This window comes from Solanum pennellii, chromosome 4 (genome assembly GCF_001406875.1).
Source record: "Solanum pennellii chromosome 4, SPENNV200".
In the NCBI taxonomy this organism is placed as follows: domain Eukaryota; kingdom Viridiplantae; phylum Streptophyta; class Magnoliopsida; order Solanales; family Solanaceae; genus Solanum; species Solanum pennellii.
This window is the reverse complement of record NC_028640.1, coordinates 7,607,427-7,618,763: the sequence shown is the minus strand read 5'-3', so window position 1 is coordinate 7,618,763 and position 11,337 is coordinate 7,607,427. Positions and strand designations below refer to the sequence as shown.

Genomic DNA, 11,337 nt, shown 5'->3' with positions numbered 1-11,337 from the left:
TTTTTGTTGGCTTTTTGGATAGCATTATTTTTGTTCTTTGTGCCTATGTTTACCCTTACCCTTTACATTGTGTTTGAATGGTTGTTTGAAATTAGGTGATAATTGTATTGTATCCTATTGTTTTATAAAAGTATTATTATATTATATTATATAAAAATATTATTATATTATATTATATATTTATTTTTAATTTATTTTATAATATATTTGAGTTAATTTTTAATGTATTGGAATTAATTTTTAATGTATTCGATTTATATATTATGTATCTTGTTAAATTCAAATGTTGAATACACATATGGAATATCTAACAAAACGAATTATAAAATTTGAAGGATGAGAATGCGTTAAGGCTAAGCATATGTGAATGCAGGTTAAAAGCATTTATGCCATTTCATTCTTTCACCTAATTCTTTTGCTACTAAAGTCACGTGTCCGTACACGTGCCTTTATCAGACCTCACCCCACCCCTTCACAATTAAGAAAAATCAATAATTAATTAGCAATTAAAATTATAATTAGTGAATAATTAATAATTGCTAAAGTCGTTTATTGTTATTAACGAAGCACAAAACACCAAAACAACACTGTACCGCAAAATCTCATCCATCAGCATCACCGTTAATGTGACGGAGCTGTTACATATTAATACTACTAATTACTAATTACTCACTAATCACTCACATTAATCAACAAATTTAAACAAAACTGGTAAACTGAACACAAAATTAAATTTTAAAATTACGAATATTAAACCATTTATACTTATCGCCGATTAATCTGCCGATGAAATCAAAGAGGCACAAGCGGGTTAGACCCGAATACATCTCCGAAATCCTGAAAGAAATCATCTACGGGCCAGGATGAAGATCCGAAACCATAATCAGTAGTACTTGATCCGAATAACATGTTATTGCAGTCGGGTAAAGTATCCGGTTCAAAAAACAAGTCGGATATGGTAACCGGGTTCTCGAACTGAAACAAATCATTGGGGAAGAAACTCTCGAACGGTGGAAAATCGCAGAAGTTTTCCGACATGGAAATGTCATTTTTGTCCATGATATCGGAGGGTAAGCTTCCTCGTTATTCTGAGATTCATCAAATGAAGTTGAAGCACACCGTAGAACGGACTTCGGCGAGCGTTGACCGTTGTGGGATTCTTCGCCAGAGTTGTAGCCGGAGCTGCTGGTTTTCGTCGCCGGAGGAGTGGCGAAGAAGAGGGAACAAATAGAGAATAACGATTACAGCTAGAAAGAAGGAAAAAACAACCATCAAAGTTTAGGGAAAAATAAAACATTAGAGAAATCAAAGAAAAAATTTGAAGGAGCCTTACCTGGGATGAATGGGAAAAAATAGAAGAGATTTTCAGCAACCAAAGTAAAAAGCAATAAAGGAAGAAAGTTGAAAGATGAAGCTAATGATGTGTCATTGAAAATATCCCTGCACAAGACACCTAATCTATAATAAAGCATTGAAAGGACAAGACACAAAAGCAAGACACCTAGCTATATTTGAATGTTGAAAAGACAAAAATAACCTTAAATGTGATGATATAGGCATGTTGAAATAGCCCTCTTCTAATATAGTAGTAAAGTAATGAACAATAACACAATAATTATTCATACATATGCTTGATGTTAATTATAAAATAAATACAATTATTTGAGATTACAATTCATTTATTATGTTGTATGACTTAAATTATTCAAATATAAAAAGAAAAAATAAAAATCTGGCTATACATCAAAATCATCTGCTATTTGTTGATCCATTTCAACATAATCGTCGTTTTTGAGGCATTTTTGCTTGAATATGCTTTTTGTACAATTTTTTTTACAAGAATTATCAACCTGGAGTCATTTAACGTTGTATTGAATAGGGTCATTAACAAACTTAGATTTAACCTCTTTATATATTGTGTTTGAATCAAAAGTTTTATATTTCGCAGTAGAATCTGTAAATGATTCAAAATCTTGAGTTAAATCCAACGAAAAAGATAGATTCTCAATCAAATTTATTGTATGCAAATGTACACCTCTAGTGATTCACTTTGATGAAGATTCTTCCTTTATGATTAGACTGATTGTTCCAAAGGATTCTTTAGTTGTCGAATTATGAAAAATATTGAAAGAAGAAAAGATTATACAATTAAAGAAAAATCAAAACTAATGAAAATTAAAAAAAATTACCTTATTTTGCAAGATTGTGAGGGTTAGAAAGGATGATTCAAAATTTAAAATTTTGATCAGTTGAGAGATTAAATTGAGAATGAGAGAGTGAAAAAATTGTACAAAAGAGGAAATGTGAATACACACGTCTAATACAAAAATGATGGAACCCATCTTAATCATTATCTTACACATTAGTCATTTTTTATAATTAATCAATATTATAACTATAATATATAATTAAATAATAAAAATTAGTTTAATTACATAATTTTCTCTTTCTTTTAAATCAGTTAAAAGAAAAAGTAGAACAAACAAAATTCTAAAAGAAGAATCATTTTGAAGATTCCAGTTAGTATACATTTGCCACCGTTGTCCGTACACCTAATAATAAGCTTAATATTATGATTTTTTCCTAATAAATTTTTTATGTTATTTATAAAAAACATAGTGCCAAAGAGACTGGAGAAATTTAATCCACTTTTATTGGCTGTGATGGCAGGGATGATATCATATTAATAAATAATATAAACTATACTATTAACTATATAGTCTCCTCCAATTTATTTTTCTTTTGTCAAAACTCAACTCAAAAAATCAACAACGTACGTCGATTGTGATTTTATTTTTCCTCAAAGTCGTCCAGATTCATAATGCAATAGTATATTTGTAGACTTAAATATTTTGGACCAGACAAATATCAGGTCTTAATATAAACAACTTGATATAATATTTTATATACAGAAATTAAATCTCAACGTCATATGAAGAACTTGGTAGAAACTTCAACAAGCCAATTTGAAGACAACGATTAACGTTTTATATTTATGGTCAAATACATACGCAGGTTCTTAAAGTTGTTCGATTTTTACCCCAGGTACCTAAACTGACCCAGATTCTTATTCAATCCTTGAACCCCCAATAATTTGATCCTTTTAAATATTCTTGGCTGATGTGGAGCCAAATTTCAACAAATTATTTTTGGTAATTGAGCGCGTGAGATGAATCTTCCCCACGTAGAAATTTTTACCAATATACTTCAACCCAATTACACGTCAGCGCCACATGTTAAATCCTCAAACCTAAAAACCAATTTCCCCCCAAAACACTTCTAGCCCGATTCTAGACGAGAAAACCTTAAGAATCGCTCTCTTTCAATGACTTGATAAATGAATTCCAATCATTCTATTATAACTCATCGGATGTATTTATGACAATACTATTTCTTATTTTCTTTATAACAGAATATACGTAATGTACAAAATAAGAGTATGTACATTAAAAACATAAATGACAATTATATTTATGTATTACCATTATTTATAAAATAATACTGTTTTACCTATTTTATTTAATTACCACATAACACATATTAAACTTTACATTATCTTAATGTTTTACATTAGTTGTTTGAATTATTTACATGGTATTGAAAAAATATTTTAATCTCAAGTACAGGATCCAATTTATTCACATACATGTAATATTCTAAATTGTGTTACATGTATGCTTGTGCTTAGGGAATCAATAATAACCCTTGTATAATTTGACCTATTTTTGCATTGTGTAGGAATAAATTTGTTTTACCCCTTCTGATAAATACCTAGGCACATGTATTGAAATTAAATACTTCTGTATTAAATAAAAATAATAATGACATAGTTAAAATAATATTGTAAACCAGACGCATTTTTCCCCCCAACTATTGAAGATGACAAGTGAAATAACATATTTGGACTTAGCTTCTTCCCATTTTAAAATTAAGAGCCTATTTGAATTAATTTAAAAAAAGTAGCTTATGGGTAAAAATAAAAAGCTTTTAAAGTCAAAAAACAAAAGTTGGGGGACATTTATTTTTTATTTTTAATTTATTTTAAGTTATTTTTGACTTCGTCAAACACTTCTTAACTTGATATAAGTCTTTTTTTTTACTTATTTTAAGTCATTTTTTATATTTATCAAACACTTCTAAAAATAAAAAAAATCGACTTAAAAGCAGGTTTGGAGAAGCACTAATTTTTTTTTTAAAAAAAATAATTACATTTTTTTCCGATATAAGATTTAATATAATACATATAAAAGAAAATCTTTGACGATTTTCTTATATAAATTTGTAATTAAGGGATAACGTTCACTAATTTTTCCTCAATTTGTCATGCTATGAGTACATATAAGAGCTTTTCTAAAAATAGTACAGCAAATTATTCTAGCCATTTTTTCAGATCTGTTTATTTGATTGTTCAAAAAGAACAAAAAAAACACAATGCATCTCCTTTTTCATATGTCGGGAATGTCGTTCTGAGCTAAAAAAAAATATTTTCAAGCTAATCTGTCAAATCATATATTCAGTTACTTATTAACCCACTGTTCAAAATAATTGTCACTTAATTACATTTTGATTTTAGAGATTTATAATTTCCATAAAGTTTCAGAAGTTTATTTAATTAAACTATTTAAATCATTTATATATTTTAAAATTATGTGAAAAAAATATATAATTAATAATTTTCTTCGTATCAATATGATTTTAAAATATCAATCCAAATTATATAATTTGGCATACTCCTAAAAAAGTGAAATCTAACGAACATTTTAAACCGCGTAACACAATAAAAATGAATTACAGAGTCGAATTAGGAACAGGAATATACACTGTAAAGAAAAACAGGAAATATACACTGTAAAGAAAAACAGGTTAATGGGACACACGTTCCACTTTCATTTCATTTCATTTCCTTTTCTCTTCCATTTCAATCTTTTCTTTTTACTTTTACTTTCTCCTCCCAACTCTTTCTAGCATTTTTCTATTTGTTACTAATATTTAACATAATTTTATTTTTGTACTTTTTTTTTCTATCCGACATATGCATTAAAATTAAAGTATTTTAAATTTGAAATTGTGTAAGGCTTTATTCGAAGAGATATACAATCTCAAAAAAAAATTCATATTTAAAATTTAAACTCGAGACTTCTAATTAAGTAAGAAATAATATCATTCTTCACCTCCATCATATATTTGAGGAAAACCCAAAATGGGTGTGTAGAAATATTTAAATTTAATTTTTTTGAATGAGTGAAATCAATTTTTTGTTTTTGCATTTATTTTCTAATTTGATTCTTTTGAATGAGTTTTAAAGAATTGGAGAAAGTGCAACAGCAACAAAATGAAGTTTGGATCACTAAAACATACTCAAGCATCCAATTATATGAAAACAAGAAAGATACATCAGACAGTTTAAATTCAAAAACTTTTGAGTAAACAATAGCAAGGATGAGTTATGTATTAATACAAAGTTGGCGTTACCCAAGTTGGAGGACAAAAACGACTGAGGGAAACACCATTGTAATGCGGCTGAATGCTGCCATCTGCTAGGTTGAACACCCCCATGTCCAACCCTCCTCCTTCTTCATAGGCTAGGTATGTTAAAAAACAATCATCTGTGAAATAAATATGATTGGGCTTGATTCCTGGAAATTGACAAGCTTGGACTGAGAGAGAACTATTAGCACCTAGAAAAAAAGCAGTGTCCCCCCTTAATTCCCTGGTTTCCGTCATTATGCCAGCAGCTGAATCGACTTGGAAAACTCGAAAATTGGTTGTCCCATATGTGTACTCATCATCATCATCATCATCTGGGATGAGCTTTAATGGTATCCTGTCACGATCATCTTTGGGTAACCTTAAATGAACACCATCTCGCAAAATTACAAATAATGATCCTAGTGATTCTACAATGTATTACTGTCCACGACGAAGTTGAGGTGGAAGTGGCATGTGCGCTACGATATGATATTTAGTAGGTTGAGTGCCAACAGCATCAGCAACATCAAAAACTATCACATCACCGGAATAATCCACAGCATAAATTTGGCCATTAAAATATATCAAATCATAAAAAGCCGTACGCACGCGATCGGTTCCTTGCAATGTAACTCTAGTCCATCTAATATCACGTCCTGGTTTCCAGAAACTTAAAAACTTAAATGCTCCTTCAATGACCATGAGAAGGTAGTCGGATGTATGAGAAGGACTAGCGGACAAAACTGCCTTGTAAAAAAAGTACATCTTCAAGCCAGTCCGGTAACGGTTGTATTCAACGGTGTTATTTTGATGGGGTAATTCAATTTTAACACCAGAGAAGGGATGTAGCGTACTAATTTCACCTTCCTCTTCTCTTACCATGATAAGCCAACCCATAGACTCCATACACCGTTTTCTGCGGGCTTTCGAAATCCTCTTGTTCAAAATCATGCCATTATAGAGGCCGAAGAATTTCCGGATGGAATTTCCGTCTTCCTCTTCCTCCGCTAGCATCAACCAAGGGGATCTAGAGAGGTAATGTTGAAATTGTCCTTGGTGGATACAGAGTGCCAGGATTTGCAGACAGTCCCAAAATTGAGATAGTCTTCAATGAGATTCAAACGCCTAGCAATTCGAACAAGCAGATCATGTTGAAGTTCCGATCAATCAGCCATCGAAAAATCGTATACAGCAGTTTCCATCCCGGCGTCAACTCTTGCGCTCTCAGCAATAGGGAATACCAGCCGCCATGTATAGATAATAACCTAACCAAAAACCCTAGATCCACCGGACACATCTAATTCCAATGGAAATCTTATTTTGTTATTTAATCTTATTTTGTTATTTTAGTAGAAATTGATATAATTATATATATAGGATCCTTCAAAAATTGTATGTATTATCTAAGATTTAATCATTTCTAAGAAATATAATAAATTCATTCCAACGATTTTATTTTTTTTTTTACAAAAAGTTACAACTTTAGTTGCGACATACTTATGTCTTGATGATATTTGATTTAAATAAAAATAATTAATAAAAAATATTAGTTATTTTATACGTGAATATTCATTCTTGACATTACTAAATTAAAAATATAAATTAAAATACGAAGTCAATGCAAATAACTTGATTATCATAACGAGAAACATATGAATAGAGTAAAAAGGTCCTTTAGAAAGCTAGTAAAACATGAAATAAAGAGATCCGCATAAATAAAATTAGAGTGCTATAAAATAAGATGTTGTCTTTGGCTCACCTATGAACAAAATCAAGTCAATATAATAGACTTTATAACATACACCATCCATGCTAATCAATGTCATAATATAATACTTCTAAGAAATGAACAATGAGCATTTTGAGATATTTCATTTTCTTTCAAAAGTAGTTTAATACACCAGAGAGTCACTATGTTCATTAGAGATTTCGTCTAACTCAGAATTAATTTCGTACTTAAAATGTAGAGCTAAAAATTGTTCGTACTTCAAATGTAGAGCTAAAAAGTTACTTAAGATCGTTCTTTAAAAAGTTTATTTTAAAAACACGATATTTTTTAAAAATATGATTAAATATATTTTTATAATTAGTATGCCTCTCACATAATAATTTTTTTCACATAACCTCTTTATTTGTTACTCCACGATTAAATAATAACTTAAATATGGTGATTAAATGTTCTTTTAAAAAAAGTATGCACTTTAACAAAAATGAAGCGGCAATTCTACAACAATTGAGAAATGTCATCAAATTAAAAAACCACAAACAAATGTCAGCACCGAAAAGAAAAACAGAATTTATTAATTATGAAAATTATTTTTAAAATTAAAAATAAAAATAAATCCTATTCCCTTGGTTACAGTTTTTAATTTGATTTTTTGAAAAAAAAAAACTTAAAATTTATCATTAAATTAGCAGAAGTAATTTAAAACGTTAAAAAATAAAAATGCAAACGATAAGAAACACTGTAAAACTTAATTAGCAAATATATTTTTAAGCCAGAAAATATATAAAATAAAATTGCAAATATTAAAAAAAGTCTTCTTTCTTTTTTTAAACTCCGTTCCAAGTCAAACTAGCTCATTCTTTTTAAAACCGAAAAAATAATAATTTAAATTTATTAAATTATCTAATTTTACGTAAAAATGTTAAAGATTTTTTTGCAAATTTCGAATTTACTTGGTTATTAAAATATTCCCACCTTCTTTTCCAAATAATTTAAAGACAATTTCTAATTAATATGACTAATTTTGTGATAGATTAGTCAACATCATAGTAATCTAAAACTTTGAAGGTAATACACCCTCCGTTGGCAATTGTTTGTTATATTGCGTTTATCAAAAGTCAATTTAATTAATTTTTAAAGATTAATTAGATCATATTAATTTAATATTTTAAATAAAAAAATTAGATATTTTAAAACTATATGAAATGTACTATAAATTACAACTTTTTGCATATTAATATGATGAAAATATACATCTTAAAATGTTAGTCAAAATTTTTATAGTTTGACTCTAAAAATAGAAACTACGACAAATAATATCGTACGGAGGGAGTAACGAAAAAAAAAATTCCTCGTTAATGAAATATTTATTTTGTTTCTGTGGTCAGATATAAATTTTACTAAATTGCGTTTTTTTTTTCTATTTGTGAACACCATTAAACTAATATTGTAAAATTACTTATAAATTGTCAGTAATTTTTTCTAGAGTGAAGGAGCATTAAAATTTTCAAGACAATGTTAGTTTTTTGATTGGTACAATTTATAATTTAATTAATTATCTTTCTAACTTATTCTTAATGTAGCTCTACAGATAAATCATATGGCGCAGAGTTTTTCTTGCAGTTATTGCTATTAGTGTTTTTTTTCCTTTCTTTACTTTGGTTAAAATTGTTTTTCTTTTTATCTTTTGATGAAAAATGAATTTCAACCATCGATTTTATTTAGACACATAAGTGAAAGATACAAGTACTGTTAAGTTTATTGTTATTTCTCCTATCTTTTTAGTATGTGTATAATTGACATGTCTTTGGATGATACAAGTATCTAATACGTACTATACATATTTATACGTCATAGAACTAACATCTAGTTGTATGCTCACAAATTACAATTTATAATCTACTATATTGAAAATTCTTTTTTATGGTCAAACTTGTAAAATCATCCACCTAAACAAAGAACTTAGGCATAATATATATATTGAATTTTAAATTTGGATTTAAATTTTAACTTTGATCTCCAACTTTCATAAATGCACAAACAAAAATTTTAACTATCCAACTTTTAAATAAATAAACGCATGAATCCTACATTGCATGATACACATAGGACAAAAAATGACATGTAGGACATGTGTGTCTATTTGTTCAACTTTATACAAGTTTAAGTGTCTATTTGTGCATATCCAAAGTTGTGCATGAATGTATTTTTTTTGGTCCTTATTGTTAGTATTTAGAATACTAAGTGGTATGTCTTTTCGTGATAGAGGAAAAATACCAATGACTTAGAGTTTGTGATTTTGTGTCTCTATGGAATAAACTTTGACATTGTGTAAACATTTTCAAAGAGAATTGAAGGAATATAATTCTTTTGTAGAATAATATTTTCAAAAGAGATTCATATTGTTAATGACATTTTGAAAGTCTAGAAAAGTATGTGGAAAAATTATTTTAAAACACTTGAAAAATATTTTTGAGATCACATTTAAAATGTCGTGGTTCTTTGCTTATGATTGGACTTGGTGTCTAATTTAACTTTGGAGCAAAATATATGAAATTCAATGATACTTCTGTATCATGTTAGACCCACAAAATTCTTGAACTATATTTGGTATTGTGGTTGTTGAGTTTCTCTATTACTAGTATACGATATGACTAGTATGAAACTACCAAATTATATGTATACTTATTCAAAATGATTGTGTTCTTTTATGAAAAAACGTCACTTGAAGTGATGTAATTTTTCATGAAAAGTATTTCCATAGACATGAATATTGGTGAATAGTCATTTGTTATGTTTTTGTAAAAGTAATATCTGGACTATAATGCCTTTATTGAACCCGATGAGACTTTATTCATGGATAGTTCTAACAATCAAATTGAAAGTTATAGAAAGGTCCTTCTGAAAAGAACATTTGACAAATGATGACTCTAAACAATGTTTGTATCACATAAAACAGTAAGAAATAAGAACAAAATATTAGTGAGAAAAAAGCAACCTAGTGAAGAGCTTTTCGAACTCAATGTTTTTATTTGTTCTTACTTGCTTGAGTCAATATTTGTGATATGAACACTTGGGGCATGTCAATTACAAAACATTGTAAGGAAAACTGATCAACTTAGAAGTTTTGTATAACTTTGAGTGTAATAAATAAAAATATCAAATTTTTGTGGAATCTAACTATGTTGAAATCTGTTGAAAGAAATTCTAATCCCTTAGAATTGATTTACACGGACATTTGTGATATGAAGTTAACACCATCTCATGGTGGGAAAAAGTATCTTGTTACTTTTATTGACAATTGCATTAGAAATGACTATGTCTATTTGTTGAACGGTAAGGATGAAACAATAGAAATGTCTAGACAATGTAATATCAAACTTGAAAATCAGTGTGGAGAAAGATAAGAAGTGATAAGACTGAAGAGTATAAACTCATCAAAAATAAAAGAAATAACAAGAATGAGGTAACACTAATAAGAATAATTAAAGATGTTTATAGAACTATTTAATTTTCTTGTTATCATTCTTGGTAGATTTTTGTTTGCATGAAATTACATTTTTATCTTTGATCATTATTCACTTCATATATAGAAAGATGTTTCTAGAATTATTTATTCTTGATAGATTTTCGTTAGAATAAAATTACATTTTTATTTTTGGTCGTTTTTAATGCAAATATATCATTTTGTTAAGTTACTTTTTTAACTTTTTTTCTCTTTAATTTCAATCTAATATATATTATTAATTTTATCACACTTATTTATTTTTAAGTATATTAATTAAAACCAAAATAAAGATAAAAACAATTAATTCATAATAAATTTTTATATAAAAACTAAACATTTTGTATAGCCATAATGAATTGAAAAAATATTAAGAATTAAATTAAAGTAATAGTAAAATAGAGAAATAATAAAGCAGATATCACAATTACTCACAAAAGAAAAGAATCAAGTAATAACAAAATAAGTTAATGGTAAGATGTTTCTAGAACTATTTAATTTTCTTGTTATCATTCTTGGTAGATTTTTATTAGTGTATAATTACATTTTTCTCTTGATCATTATTCACTTCATATGTAAAAAGATATTTCAAAAATTATTTTGTTATTTTTGTTAATAGATTTTTGTTAACGTGCAA

The 11,337-nt window shown here is 27.7% G+C and overlaps 1 long non-coding RNA gene and 1 pseudogene across 1 annotated transcript; both read right to left on the bottom strand.

Annotated features, from left to right (window-relative positions):
* Positions 1-529: 529 nt before the first annotated feature.
* LOC107016224 lies at positions 530-1,457 on the bottom strand. Its single transcript, XR_001456435.2, has 2 exons — positions 1,334-1,457; positions 530-1,247 (listed from the first exon to the last, which is right to left on the bottom strand). It is a non-coding gene; the product is annotated as an uncharacterized LOC107016224 (long non-coding RNA).
* A 3,884-nt stretch (positions 1,458-5,341) lies between these two features.
* LOC107016368 lies at positions 5,342-6,817 on the bottom strand (annotated as a pseudogene).
* Between the last annotated feature and the right edge of the window lie 4,520 nt (positions 6,818-11,337).